A 19,444-nucleotide genomic window follows, 5' to 3' on the forward strand; every position below is an offset into this window, starting at 1 on the left:
ATAGAATGTGTACAGTGATGGCAGGCGTGGGGACGGATAGAATGTGTACAGTGATGGGAGGAGTGAGGATGGTTAGAATGTGTGCACTGATGTGAGGAGTGGGGATGGATAGAATGTGTACGGTGATGGGAGGAGTGGGGATCAATAGAATGTGTACAGTGATGGGAGGAGTGGGGATAGATAGAATGTGTACGGTGATGGGAGGAGTGGGGATGGATAGAATGTGTACAGTGATGGGAGGAGTGGGGATGGATAGAATGTGTTCAGTGATGGGAGGAGTGGGGATGGATAGAATGTGTACGGTGATGGGAGGAGTGTGGATGGATAGAATGTGTACAGTGATGGGAGGAGTGGGGACGGATTGAATGTGTACGCTGATGAGGGGAGTGGGGATGGATAGAATGTGTACAGTGATGGGAGGAGTGGGGATGGATAGGATGTGTACGCTGGTGGGAGGAGTGGGAATGGATAGATTGTGTACAGTGATGGGAGGAGTGGGGATGGACAGAATGTGTCCAGTGATGTGAGGAGTGGGGATGGACAGAATGTGTACAGTGGTGGGAGGAGTGGGGATGGATAGTGGGGATGGATAGAATGTGAACAGTGATGTGAGGAGTGGGGATGGACAGAATGTGAACGGTGGTGGGAGGAGTGGGGATGGATAGAATGTGTACAGTGTTGGGAGGAATGGGGACGGAAAGAATGTGTACAGTGATGTGAGGAGTGGGGATAGATAGAATGTGTACGGTGATGGGAGGAGTGGGGATGGACAGAATGTGTACGGCGATAGGAGGATTGGGGATGTATAGAATGTGTACGGTGATGGGAAGAGTGGGGATGGATAGAATGTGTACGGTGATGGGAGGATTGCGGATGGATATAATGCGTACTGTGATGGGAGGAGTGGGGATGGAAAGAATGTGTATAGTGATGTGAGGAGTGGGGATGGATAGAATGTGTATGGTGATGGGAGGAGTGGGGATGGACAGAATGTGTACGGCGATAGGAGGTGTTGTGGTGGATAGAATGTGTACGGTGATGGGAAGAGTGGGGATGGATAGAATGTGTACGGTGATGGGAGGAGTGCAGATGGATAGAATGGGTACAGAGATGGGAGGAGTGGGGATGGATACAATGTGTACGGTGATGGGAGGTGTGGGGATGGATAGAATGTCTAGAGTGATGGGAGGTGTGGGAATGAATAGAATGTGTATAGTGCTGGGAGGAGTGGGGATGGATAGAATGTGTACAGTGATGGAGGAGTGGGGATGGATAGAATGTGTACGGTGATGAGAGGAGTGGGGATGGATAGAATGCGTACAGTGATGGAGGAGTGTGGATGGATAGAATGTGTACAGTGACGGGAGGAGTGAGGATGGATAGAATGTGTATAGAGTTGGGAAGAGTGGGGATGGATAGAATGTGTAAAGTGATGGGAGGAATGGGGTTGGATAGAATGTGTACGGTGATGGGAGGAGTGAGGATGGATAGAATGTGTACACTGATGTGAGGAGTGGGAATGGATTGAATGTGTACAGTGATGGGAGGAGTGGGAATGGATAGAATGTGTACAGTGATGGAGGAGTGGGGATGGATAGAATGTGTACATTGATGGGAGGAGTGGGATGGATAGAATGTGTACAGTGATGGGAGGAGTGGGGATGGATAGAATGTGTACAGTTATGGAGGAGTGGGGATGGATAGAATGTGTACGGTGATGAGAGGAGTGGGGATGGATAGAATGCGTACAGTGATGGGAGGTGTGGGGATAGATAGAAAGTCTAGAGTGATGGGAGGAGTGGGGATGGATAGAATGTGTATAGTGATGGGAGGAGTGGGGATGGATAGACTGTGTACAGTGATGGAGGAGTGGGGATGGATAGAATGTGTACGGTGATGAGAGGAGTGGGGATGGATAGAATGCGTACAGTGATGGAGGAGTGTGGATGGATAGAATGTGTACAGTGACGGGAGGAGTGAGGATGGATAGAATGTGTACAGAGTTGGGAAGAGTGGGGATGGATCGAATGTGTAAAGTGATGGGAGGAGTGAGGATGGATAGAATGTGTACAGTGATGGGAGGAGTGGGGATGGATAGAATGTGGATGGTGATGGGAGCAGTGGGGATGGATAGAATGTGTACAGTGATGGGAGGAGTGAGGATGGATAGAATGTGCACACTGATGTGAGGAGTGGGGATGGACTGAATGTGTACGGTGATGGGAGGAGTGGGGATGGATAGAATGTGTACAGTGATGGCAGGAGTGGGAATGGATAGAATGTGTACAGTGATGGGAGGAGTGGGGATGGGTAGAATGTGTACAGTGATGGGAGAAGTGGGGATGGACAGAATGTGTACGGTGGTGGGAGGAGTGCGGATGTATAGAATGTGTACAGTGATGGAGGAGTGGGGATTGAAAGAATGTGTAAAGTGATGTGAGGAGTGGGGATGGATAGAACGTGTACAGTGATGGGAGGAATAGGGATGGAAAGAATGTGTACAGTGATGTGAGAATTGGGGGTGGATAGAATATGTATTGTTTTGGGAGGAGTGGGGATGGACAGAATGTGTACGGCGATAGGAGGAGTGGGGATGGATAGAATGTGTACGGTGATGGGAAGAGTGGGGATGGATAGAATGTGTACGGTGATGGGAGGAGTGCGGATGGATAGAATGCGTACTGTGATGGGAGGAGTGGGGATTGAAAGAATGTGTACAGTGATGTGAGGAGTGGGGATGGATAGAATGTGTACGGTGATGGGAGGAGTGGGGTTGGACAGAATGTGTACGGCGATAGGAGGAGTGGGGAGGGATAGAATGTGTACAGTGATGGGAGGAGTGGGAATGGATCGAATGTGTACGGTGATGGGAGGAGTGAGGATGGATAGAATGAGTACAGTGATGGCAGGCGTGGGGACGGATAGAATGTGTACAGTGATGGGAGGAGTGAGGATGGTTAGAATGTGTGCACTGATGTGAGGAGTGGGGATGGATAGAATGTGTACGGTGATGGGAGGAGTGGGGATCAATAGAATGTGTACAGTGATGGGAGGAGTGGGGATAGATAGAATGTGTACGGTGATGGGAGGAGTGGGGATGGATAGAATGTGTACAGTGATGGGAGGAGTGGGGATGGATAGAATGTGTTCAGTGATGGGAGGAGTGGGGATGGATAGAATGTGTACGGTGATGGGAGGAGTGTGGATGGATAGAATGTGTACAGTGATGGGAGGAGTGGGGACGGATAGAATGTGTACGCTGATGAGGGGAGTGGGGATGGATAGAATGTGTACAGTGATGGGAGGAGTGGGGATGGATAGGATGTGTACGCTGGTGGGAGGAGTGGGAATGGATAGATTGTGTACAGTGATGGGAGGAGTGGGGATGGACAGAATGTGTACAGTGATGTGAGGAGTGGGGATGGACAGAATGTGTACAGTGGTGGGAGGAGTGGGGATGGATAGTGGGGATGGATAGAATGTGAACAGTGATGTGAGGAGTGGGGATGGACAGAATGTGAACGGTGGTGGGAGGAGTGGGGATGGATAGAATGTGTACAGTGTTGGGAGGAATGGGGACGGAAAGAATGTGTACAGTGATGTGAGGAGTGGGGATAGATAGAATGTGTACGGTGATGGGAGGAGTGGGGATGGACAGAATGTGTACGGCGATAGGAGGATTGGGGATGTATAGAATGTGTACGGTGATGGGAAGAGTGGGGATGGATAGAATGTGTACGGTGATGGGAGGATTGCGGATGGATATAATGCGTACTGTGATGGGAGGAGTGGGGATGGAAAGAATGTGTATAGTGATGTGAGGAGTGGGGATGGATAGAATGTGTATGGTGATGGGAGGAGTGGGGATGGACAGAATGTGTACGGCGATAGGAGGTGTTGTGGTGGATAGAATGTGTACGGTGATGGGAAGAGTGGGGATGGATAGAATGTGTACGGTGATGGGAGGAGTGCAGATGGATAGAATGGGTACAGAGATGGGAGGAGTGGGGATGGATACAATGTGTACGGTGATGGGAGGTGTGGGGATGGATAGAATGTCTAGAGTGATGGGAGGTGTGGGAATGAATAGAATGTGTATAGTGCTGGGAGGAGTGGGGATGGATAGAATGTGTACAGTGATGGAGGAGTGGGGATGGATAGAATGTGTACGGTGATGAGAGGAGTGGGGATGGATAGAATGCGTACAGTGATGGAGGAGTGTGGATGGATAGAATGTGTACAGTGACGGGAGGAGTGTGGATGGATAGAATGTGTATAGAGTTGGGAAGAGTGGGGATGGATAGAATGTGTAAAGTGATGGGAGGAATGGGGTTGGATAGAATGTGTACGGTGATGGGAGGAGTGAGGATGGATAGAATGTGTACACTGATGTGAGGAGTGGGAATGGATTGAATGTGTACAGTGATGGGAGGAGTGGGAATGGATAGAATGTGTACAGTGATGGAGGAGTGGGGATGGATAGAATGTGTACATTGATGGGAGGAGTGGGATGGATAGAATGTGTACAGTGATGGGAGGAGTGGGGATGGATAGAATGTGTACAGTTATGGAGGAGTGGGGATGGATAGAATGTGTACGGTGATGAGAGGAGTGGGGATGGATAGAATGCGTACAGTGATGGGAGGTGTGGGGATAGATAGAAAGTCTAGAGTGATGGGAGGAGTGGGGATGGATAGAATGTGTATAGTGATGGGAGGAGTGGGGATGGATAGACTGTGTACAGTGATGGAGGAGTGGGGATGGATAGAATGTGTACGGTGATGAGAGGAGTGGGGATGGATAGAATGCGTACAGTGATGGAGGAGTGTGGATGGATAGAATGTGTACAGTGACGGGAGGAGTGAGGATGGATAGAATGTGTACAGAGTTGGGAAGAGTGGGGATGGATCGAATGTGTAAAGTGATGGGAGGAGTGAGGATGGATAGAATGTGTACAGTGATGGGAGGAGTGGGGATGGATAGAATGTGGATGGTGATGGGAGCAGTGGGGATGGATAGAATGTGTACAGTGATGGGAGGAGTGAGGATGGATAGAATGTGCACACTGATGTGAGGAGTGGGGATGGACTGAATGTGTACGGTGATGGGAGGAGTGGGGATGGATAGAATGTGTACAGTGATGGCAGGAGTGGGAATGGATAGAATGTGTACAGTGATGGGAGGAGTGGGGATGGGTAGAATGTGTACAGTGATGGGAGAAGTGGGGATGGACAGAATGTGTACGGTGGTGGGAGGAGTGCGGATGTATAGAATGTGTACAGTGATGGAGGAGTGGGGATTGAAAGAATGTGTAAAGTGATGTGAGGAGTGGGGATGGATAGAACGTGTACAGTGATGGGAGGAATAGGGATGGAAAGAATGTGTACAGTGATGTGAGAATTGGGGGTGGATAGAATATGTATTGTTTTGGGAGGAGTGGGGATGGACAGAATGTGTACGGCGATAGGAGGAGTGGGGATGGATAGAATGTGTACGGTGATGGGAAGAGTGGGGATGGATAGAATGTGTACGGTGATGGGAGGAGTGCGGATGGATAGAATGCGTACTGTGATGGGAGGAGTGGGGATTGAAAGAATGTGTACAGTGATGTGAGGAGTGGGGATGGATAGAATGTGTACGGTGATGGGAGGAGTGGGGTTGGACAGAATGTGTACGGCGATAGGAGGAGTGGGGATGGATAGAATGTGTACGGTGCTGGGAAAAGTGGGGATAGATAGAATGTGTATGGTGATGGGAGGAATGGGGATGGATAGAATGTGTACAGTGATGGGAGGAGTGGGGATGGATAGAATGTGTACAGTGATGGGAGGAGTGGGGAGGGCTAGCATGTGTACAGTGATGGGAGGAGTGAGGATGGATAGAATGTGTACAGTGATGGGAGGAGTGGGGATGTATAGTGGGGATGGATAGAATGTGTAAAGTGATGTGAGGAGTGTAGATGGACAGAATGTGTACAGTGATGGGAGGAATGGGGATGGAAAGTATGTTTAAAGTGATGTGAGGAATGGGGATGTATAGAATGTGTACGGTGATGGGAGGAGTGGGGATGGACAGAAAGTGTACAGTGATGGGATGAGTGGGGATGGATAGTGGGGATGGATAGAATGTGTTCAGTGATGTGAGGAGTGGGGATGGACAGAATGTGTACGGTGGTGGGAGGAGTGGGGATGTATAGAATGTGTAAAGTGATGGGAGGAGTGGGGATGGAAAGAATGTGTACAGTGATGTGAGAAGTGGGGATGGATAGAATGTGTACAGTGATGGGGGAATGGGGACGGAAAGAATGTGTACAGTGATGTGAGGAGTGGGGATGGATAGAATGTGTACGGTGATGGGAGGTGTGGGGATGGACAGAATGTGTACGGCGATAGGAGGATTGGGGATGGATAGAATGTGTACGGTCATGGGAAGAGTGGGGATGGATATAATGCGTACTGTGATGGGAGGAGTGGGGATGGATAGAATGGGTACAGTGATGGGAGGAGTGGGGATGCATACAATGTGTACGGTGATGGGAGGTGTGGGGATGGATAGAATGTCTAGAGTGATGGGAGGAGTGGGGATGGATAGAATGTGTATAGTGATGGGAGGAGTGGGGATGGATAGAATGTGTACAGTGAAGGAGGAGTGGGGATGGATAGAATGTGTACGGTGATGAGAGGAGTGGGGATGGATAGAATGTGTACAGTGATGGAGGAGTGTGGATGGATAGAATGTGTACAGTGATGGGAGGAGTGAAGATGGATAGAATGTGTATAGAGTTGGGAAGAGTGGGGATGGATAGAATGTGTAAAGTGATGGGAGGAGTGGGGATGGACAGAATGTGTACGGCGATAGGAGGAGTGGGGATGGATAGAATGTGTACGGTGCTGGGAAGAGTGGGGATAGATAGAATGTGTATGGTGATGGGAGGAATGAGGATGGATAGAATGTGTACAGTGATGGGAGGAGTGGGGATGGATAGAATGTGTACAGTGATGGGAGGAGTGGGGAGGGCTAGAATGTGTACAGTGATGGGAGGAGTGAGGATGGATAGAATGTGTACAGTGATGGGAGGAGTGGGGATGTATAGTGGGGATGGATAGAATGTGTAAAGTGATGTGAGGAGTGTAGATGGACAGAATGTGTACAGTGATGGGAGGAATGGGGATGGAAAGTATGTTTAAAGTGATGTGAGGAATGGGGATGTATAGAATGTGTACGGTGATGGGAGGAGTGGGGATGGACAGAAAGTGTACAGTGATGGGATGAGTGGGGATGGATAGTGGGGATGGATAGAATGTGTTCAGTGATGTGAGGAGTGGGGATGGACAGAATGTGTACGGTGGTGGGAGGAGTGGGGATGTATAGAATGTGTAAAGTGATGGGAGGAGTGGGGATGGAAAGAATGTGTACAGTGATGTGAGAAGTGGGGATGGATAGAATGTGTACAGTGATGGGGGAATGGGGACGGAAAGAATGTGTACAGTGATGTGAGGAGTGGGGATGGATAGAATGTGTACGGTGATGGGAGGTGTGGGGATGGACAGAATGTGTACGGCGATAGGAGGATTGGGGATGGATAGAATGTGTACGGTGATGGGAAGAGTGGGGTTTGATAGAATGTGTACGGTCATGGGAAGAGTGGGGATGGATATAATGCGTACTGTGATGGGAGGAGTGGGGATGGATAGAATGGGTACAGTGATGGGAGGAGTGGGGATGCATACAATGTGTACGGTGATGGGAGGTGTGGGGATGGATAGAATGTCTAGAGTGATGGGAGGAGTGGGGATGGATAGAATGTGTATAGTGATGGGAGGAGTGGGGATGGATAGAATGTGTACAGTGAAGGAGGAGTGGGGATGGATAGAATGTGTACGGTGATGAGAGGAGTGGGGATGGATAGAATGTGTACAGTGATGGAGGAGTGTGGATGGATAGAATGTGTACAGTGATGGGAGGAGTGAAGATGGATAGAATGTGTATAGAGTTGGGAAGAGTGGGGATGGATAGAATGTGTAAAGTGATGGGAGGAGTGGGGATGGATAGAATGTGTACAGCGATGGGAGGAGTGAGGATGGATAGAATGTGTACACTGATGTGAGGAGTGAGGATGGATAGAATGCGTACAGTGATGGGTGGAGTGGGGATTGAAAGAATGTGTACAGTGATGTGAGGAGTGGGGATGGATAGAATGTGTACGGTGATGGGAAGAGTGGGGATGGATAGAATGTGTACGGCGATAGGAGGAGTGGGGATGGATTGAATGTGTACGGTGATGGGAAGTGTGGGGATGGATAGAATGTGTACGGTGATGGGAGGAGTGCGGATGGATAGAATGCGTACTGTGATGGGCGGAGTGGGGATTGAAAGAATGTGTACAGTGATGTGAGGAGTGGGGATGGATAAAATGTGTACGGTGATTGGAGGAGTGGGGATGGACAGAATGTGTACGGCGATAGGAGGAGTGGGGATGGATAGAATGTGTACGGTGATGGGAAGAGTGGGGATGGATAGAATGTGTACGGTGATAGGAGGAGTGGGGATGGATAGAATGTGTACAGTGATGGGAGGAGTGGGGATGGATAGAATGTGTACAGTGATGGGAGGAGTGGGGAGGCCTAGAATGTATACAGTGCTGGGAGTAGTGAGGATGGATAGAATGTGTACAGTGATGGGAGGAGTGGGGATGTATAGAATGTGTACAGTGATGGGAGGAGTGAGGATGGATAGAATGTGTACACTGATGTGTGGAGTGCGGATGGATAGAATGTGTACGGTGTTGGGAGGAGTGGGGATGCATAGAATGTGTACAGTGATGGGAGGAGTGGGGATGGATAGAATGTGTACAGTGACGGGAGGAGTGGGGATGTATAGAATGTGTACAGTGATGGGAGGAGTGGGGATGGATAGAATGTGTACAGTGATGGGAGGAGTGGGGATGGATAGTGGGGATGGATAGAATGTGTACAGTGATGGGAGGAGTGGGGATGTATAGAATGTGTACAGTGATGGGAGGAGTGAGGATGGATAGAATGTGTACACTGATGTGAGGAGTGCGGATGGATAGAATGTGTACGGTGATGGGAGGAGTGGGGATGCATAGAATGTGCACAGTGATGGGAGGAGTGGGGATGGATAGAATGTGTACAGTGACGGGAGGAGTGGGGATGTATAGAATGTGTACAGTGATGTGAGGAGTGGGGATGGACAGAATGTGTACAGTGATGTGAGGAGTGGGGATGGATAGAATGTGTACGGTGATGGGAGGTGTGGGGATGGACAGAATGTGTACGGCGATAGGAGGATTGGGGATGGATAGAATGTATACGGTGATGGGAAGAGTGGGGTTTGATAGAATGTGTACGGTCATGGGAAGAGTGGGGATGGATATAATGCGTACTGTGATGGGAGGAGTGGGGATGGATAGAATGGGGGCAGTGATGGGGGGAGTGGTGATGCATACAATGTGTACGGTGATGGGAGGTGTGGGGATGGATAGAATGTCTAGAGTGATGGGAGGAGTGGGGATGGATAGAATGTGTATAGTGATGGGAGGAGTGGGGATGGATAGAATGTGTACAGTGAAGGAGGAGTGGGGATGGATAGAATGTGTACGGTGATGAGAGGAGTGGGGATGGATAGAATGCGTACAGTGATGGAGGAGTGTGGATGGATAGAATGTGTACAGTGATGGGAGGAGTGAAGATGGATAGAATGTGTATAGAGTTGGGAAGAGTGGGGATGGATAGAATGTGTAAAGTGATGGGAGGAGTGGGGATGGATAGAATGTGTACAGCGATGGGAGGAGTGAGAATGGATAGAATGTGTACACTGATGTGAGGAGTGAGGATGGATAGAATGCATACAGTGATGGGTGGAGTAGGGATTGAAAGAATGTGTACAGTGATGTGAGGAGTGGGGATGGATAGAATGTGTACGGTGATGGGAAGAGTGGAGATGGATAGAATGTGTACGGCTATAGGAGGAGTGGGGATGGATTGAATGTGTACGGTGATGGGAAGTGTGGGGATGGATAGAATGTGTACGGTGATGGGAGGAGTGCGGATGGATAGAATGCGTACTGTGATGGGCGGAGTGGGGATTGAAAGTATGTGTACAGTGATGTGAGGAGCGGGGATGGATAAAATGTGTACGGTGATTGGAGGAGTGGGGATGGACAGAATGTGTACGGCGATAGGAGGAGTGGGGATGGATAGAATGTGTACGGTGATGGGAAGAGTGGGGATGGATAGAATGTGTACGGTGATAGGAGGAGTGGGGATGGATAGAATGTGTACAGTGATGGGAGGAGTGGGGATAGATAGAATGTGTACAGTGATGGGAGGAGTGGGGAGGCCTAGAATGTGTACAGTGCTGGGAGGAGTGAGGATGGATAGAATGTGTACATTGATGGGAGGAGTGGGGATGTATAGAATGTGTACTGTGATGGGAGGAGTGAGGATGGATAGAATGTGCACACTGATGTGAGGAGTGCGGATGGATAGAATGTGTACGGTGATGGGAGGAGTGGGGATGCATAGAATGTGTACAGTGATGGGAGGAGTGGGGATGGATAGAATGTGTACAGTGACGGGAGGAGTGGGGATGTATAGAATGTGTACAGTGATGGGAGGAGTGGGGATGGATAGTGGGGATGGATAGAATGTGTACAGTGATGGGAGGAGTGGGGATTGAAAGAATGTGTACAGTGATGTGAGGAGTGGGGATGGATAGAATGTGTACAGTGATGGGAGGAATGGGGATGGAAAGAATGTGTACAGTGTTGTGAGGAATGGGGATGGTTAGAATGTGTACGGTGATGGGAGGAGTGGGGATGGACAGAATGTGTACGGCGATAGGAGGAGTGGGGATGGATAGTATGTGTACGGTGATGGGAAGAGTGGGGATGGTTAGAATGTGTATGGTGATGGGAGGAGTGCGGATGGATAGAATGCGTACTGTGATGGGAGGAGTGGGGATGGAAAGAATGTGTACAGTGATGTGAGGAGTGGGGATGGATAGAATGTGTACGGTGATGGGAGGAGTGGGGATGGACAGAATGTGTACGGCGATAGGAGGAGTGGGGATTGATAGAATGTGTACGGTGATGGGAGGAGTGCGGATGGATAGAATGGGTACAGTGATGGGAAGAGTGGGGATGGATAGAATGTGTACGATGATGGGAGGAGTGGGGAGGGATAGAATGTGTACAGTGATGGCAGGCGTGGGAACGGATAGAATGTGTACAGTGATGGGAGGAGTGAGGATGGTTAGAATGTGTGCACTGATGTGAGGAGTGGGGTTGGATAGAATGTGTACGGTGATGGGAGGAGTGGGGATCAATAGAATGTGTACAGTGATGGGAGGAGTGGGGATGGATAGAATGTGTACGGTGATGGGAGGAGTGGGGATGGATAGAATGTGTACAGTGATGGGAGGAGTGGGGATGGATAGAATGTGTTCAGTGATGGGAGGAGTGGGGATGGATAGAATGTGTACGGTGATGGGAGGAGTGAGGATGGATAGAATGTGTACAGTGATGGGAGGAGTGGGGACGGATAGAATGTGTACGCTGATGAGGGGAGTGGGGATGGATAGAATGTGTACAGTGATGGGAGGAGTGGGGATGGATAGGATGTGTACGCTGATGGGAGGAGTGGGAATGGATAGATTGTGTACAGTGATGGGAGGAGTGGGGATGGACAGAATGTGTACAGTGATGTGAGGAGTGGGGATGGACAGAATGTGTACAGTGGTGGGACGAGTGGGGATGGATAGTGGGGATGGATAGAATGTGTACAGTGATGTGAGGAGTGGGGATGGATAGAATGTGTACAGTGATGGGAGGAATGGGGATGGAAAGAATGTGTACAGTGATGTGAGGAATGGGAATGGTTAGAATGTGTACGGTGATGGGAGGAGTGGGGATGGACAGAATGTGTATGGCGATAGGAGGTGTGGGGATGGATAGAATGTGTACGGTGATGGGAAGAGTGGGGATGGATAGAATGTGTACGGTGATGGGAGGAGTGCGGATGGATAGAATGCGTCCTGTGATGGGAGGAGTGGGGATGGAAAGAATGTTTACAGTGATGTGAGGAGTGGGGATGGATAGAATGTGTACGGTGATGGGAGGAGTGGGGATGGACAGAATGTGTACGGCGATAGGAGGAGCGGGGATTGATAGAATGTGTATGGTGATGGGAAGAGTGGGGATGGATAGAATGTGTACGGTGATGGGAGGAGTGCGGATGGATAGAATGTGTACAGTGATGGGAGGAGTGAGGATGGTTAGAATGTGTGCACTGATGTGAGGAGTGGGGATGGATAGAATGTGTACAGTGATGGCAGGAGTGGGGATGGATAGAATGTGTACAGTGATGGCAGGAGTGGGGATGGATAGAATGTGTACGGAAATGGGAGGAGTGGGGATGGATAGAATGTGTACGGTGATGGGAGGAGTGTGGATCGATAGAATGTGTACGGTTATGGGAGGAGTGAGGATGGATAGAATCTGTACGGTGATGGGTGGAGTGGGGATGGATAGAATGTGTACTGTGATGGGAGGAGTGCGGATGGATAGAATGTGTCTGGTGATGGGAGGCATGGGGATGGATAGAATGTGTACAGTGATGGGAGGAGTGGGGATAGATAGAATGTGTATGGTGATGGGAGGAGTGGGGATGGATAGAATGTGTACAGTGATGGGAGGAGTGGGGATGGATTGAATGTGTACGGTGATGGGAGGAGTGGGGATGGACAGAATGTGTACAGTGATGGGAGGAATGGGGATGGATAGAATGTGTACGGTGATGGGAGGAATGGGATGGATGGAATGTGTACAGTGATGGGAGGAGTGAGGATGGATAGAATGTGTGCGGTGATGGGAGGAGTGGGGATGGATAGAATCTGTGCTGTGATGGGAGGAGTGCGGATGGATAGAATGTGTATGGTGATGGGAGGCGTGGGGATGGATAGAATGTGTACAGTGATGGGTGGAGTGGGGATAGATAGAATGTGTATGGTGATGGGAGGAGTGTGGATGGATAGAATGTGTACAGTGATGGGAGGAGTGGGGATGGATTGAATGTGTACGGTGATGGGAGGAGTGGGGATGGACAGAATGTGAACAGTGATGGGAGGAATGGGGATGGATAGAATGTCCACGGTGATGGGAGGAATGGGATGGATAGAATGTGTACAGTGATGGGAGGAGTGAGGATGGATAGAATGTGTGCGGTGATGGGAGGAGTGGGGATGGATAGAATCTGTATGGTGATGGGTGGAGTGGGGATGGATAGAATGTGTACTGTGATGGGAGGAGTGGGGATAGATAGAATGTGTATGGTGATGGGAGGAGTGGGGTTGGATAGAATGTGTACTCTGATGGGAGGAGTGGGGATGGATAGAATGTGTACAGTGATGGCAGAAGTGGTGATGGATATAATGTGTACAGTGATGGGAGGAGTGGGGATGGATAGAATGTGCACGGTGATGGGAGGAGTGGGGATGAATAGAACGTGTACAGTGATGGGAGGAGTGGGGATGGATAGAATGTGTACATTGACGGGAGGAGTGGGGATGGATAGAATGTGTACGGTGAAGGGAGGAGTGGGGATGGAAAGAATGTGTACGGTGATGGGAGGAGTGGGGATGAATATAATGTGTACGGTGATGGGAGGAGTGGGGATGGATAGAAAGTGTACAGTGATGGGAGGATTGGGGATGGATGGAATGTGTACGGTGATGAGAGGAGTGGGAATGGATAGGATGTGTACAGTGATGGAGGAGTGTGGATGGATAGAATGTGTACGGTGACGGGAGGAGTGGGGATGGATAGAATGTGTATGGTGTTGGGAGGTGTGGGGATGGATAGATTGTTTACAGTGATGGGAGGAGTGGGGATGGATAGAATGTGTACAGTGATGGGAGGAGTGGGATGGACAGAATGTGTACAGTGATGAGAGGAGTGGGGATGGATAGAATGTGTACATTGATGGGGGAGGGGGATGGATAGAATGTGTATGGTGTTGGGAGGAGTGGGGATGGTTGGAATGTGTATAGTGATGGGCGGAGTGGGGCTGGATTGAATGTGAATGGTGATGGGAGGAGTGGGGATGGATAGAATGTGTATATTGATGGGGGGAGTGGGGATGGATAGAATGTGTATGGAGATGGGAGGAGTGGGGATGGTTGGAATGTGTACAGTGATGGAAGGAGTGGGGATGAATAGATTGTTTACGGTGATGGGAGGAGTGGGGATGGATAGAATGTGTACGGTGATGGGAGGAGTGGGGATGGATAGAATGTGTACAGTGATGGGAGGAGTGGGGATGGATAGAATGTGTATGGTGTTGGGAGGATTGGGGAGGGATAGAATGTGTACGGTGATGGGAGGAGTGGGGATGGATAGAATGTGTACAGTGATGGGAGAAATGGGTCCGGATGGAATGTGTACAGTGATGTGAGGAGTGGGGATGGATAGAATGTGTACGGTGATGGGAGGAGTGGGGATGGACAGAATGTGTACGGCGACAGGAGGATTGGGGATGGATAGAATGTGTACGGTGATGGGAAGAGTGGGGACGGATAGAATGTTTACGGTGATGGGAGGAGTGCGGATGGATATAATGCGTACTATGATGGGAGGAGTGGGGATGGAAAGAATGTGTACGGCGATAGGAGGTGTGGGGATGGATAGAATGTGTATGGTGATGTGAAGAGTGGGGATGGATAGAATGTGTATGGTGATGGGAGGGGTGGGGATGGATAGAATGGGTACAGTGATGGGAGGAGTGGGGATGGATAGAATGTGTACGGTGATGGGAGGTGTGGGGATGGATAGAATGTCTAGAGTGATGGGAGGTGTGGGGATGGATAGAATGTGTATTGTGATGGGAGGAGTGGGGATGGATAGAATGTGCACAGTGGTGGAGGAGTGGGGATGGATAGAATGTGTATGGTGATGGGAAGAGTGGGGATGGATAGAATGTGTACGGTGATGGGAGGAGTGCGGATGGATAGAATGCGTACTGTGATGGGAGGAGTGGGGATGGACAGAATGTGTACGGCGATAGGAGGAGCGGGGATTGATAGAATGTGTATTGTGATGGGAAGAGTGGGGATGGATAGAATGTGTACGGTGATGGGAGGAGTGCGGATGGATAGAATGTGTACAGTGATGGGAGGAGTGAGGATGGTTAGAATGTGTGCACTGATGTGAGGAGTGGGGATGGATAGAATGTGTACAGTGATGGCAGGAGTGGGGATGGATAGAATGTGTACAGTGATGGCAGGAGTGGGGATGGATAGAATGTGTACGGAAATGGGAGGAGTGCGGATGGATAGAATGTGTGCGGTATTGGGAGGAGTGGGGATGGATAGAATGTGTACGGTGATGGGAGGAGTGTGGATCGATAGAATGTGTACGGTTATGGGAGGAGTGAGGATGGATAGAATCTGTACGGAGATGGGTGGAGTGGGGATGGATAGAATGTGTACTGTGATGGGAGGAGTGCGGATGGATAGAATGTGTCTGGTGATGGGAGGCATGGGGATGGATAGAATGTGTACAGTGATGGGAGGAGTGGGGATAGATAGAATGTGTATGGTGATGGGAGGAGTGGGGATGGATAGAATGTGTACAGTGATGGGAGGAGTGGGGATGGATTGAATGTGTACGGTGATGGGAGGAGTGGGGATGGACAGAATGTGTACAGTGATGGGAGGAATGGGGATGGATAGAATGTGTACGGTGATGGGAGGAATGGGATGGATGGAATGTGTACAGTGATGGGAGGAGTGAGGATGGATAGAATGTGTGCGGTGATGGGAGGAGTGGGGATGGATAGAATCTGTGCTGTGATGGGAGGAGTGCGGATGGATAGAATGTGTATGGTGATGGGAGGCGTGGGGATGGATAGAATGTGTACAGTGATGGGTGGAGTGGGGATAGATAGAATGTGTATGGTGATGGGAGGAGTGTGGATGGATAGAATGTGTACAGTGATGGGAGGAGTGGGGATGGATTGAATGTGTACGGTGATGGGAGGAGTGGGGATGGACAGAATGTGAACAGTGATGAGAGGAGTGGGGATGGATAGAATGTCCACGGTGATGGGAGGAATGGGATGGATAGAATGTGTACAGTGATGGGAGGAATGGGGATGGATAGAATGTCCACGGTGATGGGAGGAATGGGATGGATAGAATGTGTACAGTGATGGGAGGAGTGAGGATGGATAGAATGTGTGCGGTGATGGGAGGAGTGGGGATGGATAGAATCTGTATGGTGATGGGTGGAGTGGGGATGGATAGAATGTGTACTGTGATGGGAGGAGTGGGGATAGATAGAATGTGTATGGTGATGGGAGGAGTGGGGTTGGATAGAATGTGTACTCTGATGGGAGGAGTGGGGATGGATAGAATGTGTACAGTGATGGCAGAAGTGGTGATGGATATAATGTGTACAGTGATGGGAGGAGTGGGGATGGATAGAATGTGCACGGTGATGGGAGGAGTGGGGATGAATAGAACGTGTACAGTGATGGGAGGAGTGGGGATGGATAGAATGTGTACATTGACGGGAGGAGTGGGGATGGATAGAATGTGTACTGTGATGGGAGTAGTGCGGATGGATAGAATGTGTCTGGTGATGGGAGGCATGGGGATGGATAGAATGTGTACAGTGATGGGAGGAGTGGGGATAGATAGAATGTGTATGGTGATGGGAGGAGTGGGGATGGATAGAATGTGTACAGTGATGGGAGGAGTGGGGATGGATTGAATGTGTACGGTGATGGGAGGAATGGGGATGGACAGAATGTGTACAGTGATGGGAGGAATGGGGATGGATAGAATGTGTACGGTGATGGGAGGAATGGGATGGATGGAATGTGTACAGTGATGGGAGGAGTGAGGATGGATAGAATGTGTGCGGTGATGGGAGGAGTGGGGATGGATAGAATCTGTGCTGTGATGGGAGGAGTGCGGATGGATAGAATGTGCACGGTGATGGGAGGAGTGGGGATGAATAGAACGTGTACAGTGATGGGAGGAGTGGGGATGGATAGAATGTGTACATTGACGGGAGGAGTGGGGATGGATAGAATGTGTACGGTGAAGGGAGGAGTGGGGATGGAAAGAATGTGTACGGTGATGGGAGGAGTGGGGATGAATATAATGTGTACGGTGATGGGAGGAGTGGGGATGGATAGAAAGTGTACAGTGATGGGAGGATTGGGGATGGATGGAATGTGTACGGTGATGAGAGGAGTGGGAATGGATAGGATGTGTACAGTGATGGAGGAGTGTGGATGGATAGAATGTGTACGGTGACGGGAGGAGTGGGGATGGATAGAATGTGTATGGTGTTGGGAGGTGTGGGGATGGATAGATTGTTTACAGTGATGGGAGGAGTGGGGATGGATAGAATGTGTACAGTGATGGGAGGAGTGGGATGGACAGAATGTGTACAGTGATGAGAGGAGTGGGGATGGATAGAATGTGTACATTGATGGGGGGAGGGGGATGGATAGAATGTGTATGGTGTTGGGAGGAGTGGGGATGGTTGGAATGTGTATAGTGATGGGCGGAGTGGGGCTGGATAGAATGTGTATGGTGATGGGAGGAGTGGGGATGGATAGAATGTGTATATTGATGGGTGGAGTGGGGATGGATAGAATGTGTATGGAGATGGGAGGAGTGGGGATGGTTGGAATGTGTACAGTGATGGAAGGAGTGGGGATGAATAGATTGTTTACGGTGATGGGAGGAGTGGGGATGGATAGAATGTGTACGGTGATGGGAGGAGTGGGGATGGATAGAATGTGTACAGTGATGGGAGGAGTGGGGATGGATAGAATGTGTATAGTGTTGGGAGGATTGGGGAGGGATAGAATGTGTACGGTGATGGGAGGAGTGGGGATGGATAGAATGTGTACAGTGATGGGAGAAATGGGTCCGGATGGAATGTGTACAGTGATGTGAGGAGTGGGGATGGATAGAATGTGTACGGTGATGGGAGGAGTGGGGATGGACAGAATGTGTACGGCGATAGGAGGATTGGGGATGGATAGAATGTGTACGGTGATGGGAAGAGTGGGGACGGATAGAATGTTTACGGTGATGGGAGGAGTGCGGATGGATATAATGCGTACTATGATGGGAGGAGTGGGGATGGAAAGAATGTGTACGGCGATAGGAGGTGTGGGGATGGATAGAATGTGTACGGTGATGGGAAGAGTGGGGATGGATAGAATGTGTATGGTGATGGGAGGAGTGGGGATGGATAGAATGGGTACAGTGATGGGAGGAGTGGGGATGGATAGAATGTGTACGGTGATGGGAGGTGTGGGGATGGATAGAATGTCTAGAGTGATGGGAGGTGTGGGGATGGATAGAATGTGTATTGTGATGGGAGGAGTGGGGATGGATAGAATGTGCACAGTGGTGGAGGAGTGGGGATGGATAGAATGTGTATGGTGATGGGAAGAGTGGGGATGGATAGAATGTGTACGGTGATGGGAGGAGTGCGGATGGATAGAATGCGTACTGTGATGGGAGGAGTGGGGATGGAAAGAATGTGTACAGTGATGTGAGAAGTGGGGATGGATAGAATGTGTACGGTGATGGGAGGAGTGGGGATGGACAGAATGTGTACGGCGATAGGAGGAGCGGGGATTGATAGAATGTGTATGGTGATGGGAAGAGTGGGGATGGATAGAATGTGTACGGTGATGGGAGGAGTGCGGATGGATAGAATGTGTACAGTGATGGGAGGAGTGAGGATGGTTAGAATGTGTGCACTGATGTGAGGAGTGGGGATGGATAGAATGTGTACAGTGATGGCAGGAGTGGGGATGGATAGAATGTGTACAGTGATGGCAGGAGTGGGGATGGATAGAATGTGTACGGAAATGGGAGGAGTGCGGATGGATAGAATGTGTGCGGTATTGGGAGGAGTGGGGATGGATAGAATGTGTACGGTGATGGGAGGAGTGTGGATCGATAGAATGTGTACGGTTATGGGAGGAGTGAGGATGGATAGAATCTGTATGGTGATGGGTGGAGTGGGGATGGATAGAATGTGTACTGTGATGGGAGTAGTGCGGATGGATAGAATGTGTCTGGTGATGGGAGGCATGGGGATGGATAGAATGTGTACAGTGATGGGAGGAGTGGGGATAGATAGAATGTGTATGGTGATGGGAGGAGTGGGGATGGATAGAATGTGTACAGTGATGGGAGGAATGGGGATGGATAGAATGTGTACAGTGATGGGAGGAATGGGATGGATAGAATGTCCACGGTGATGGGAGGAATGGGATGGATAGAATGTGTACAGTGATGGGAGGAGTGAGGATGGATAGAATGTGTGCGGTGATGGGAGGAGTGGGGATGGATAGAATCTGTATGGTGATGGGTGGAGTGGGGATGG

This window comes from Somniosus microcephalus, unplaced genomic scaffold (assembly GCF_052327205.1).
Source record: "Somniosus microcephalus isolate GS21.2 unplaced genomic scaffold, FLI_Smic_1.0 unresolved_chr1, whole genome shotgun sequence".
NCBI lineage: Eukaryota > Metazoa > Chordata > Chondrichthyes > Squaliformes > Somniosidae > Somniosus > Somniosus microcephalus.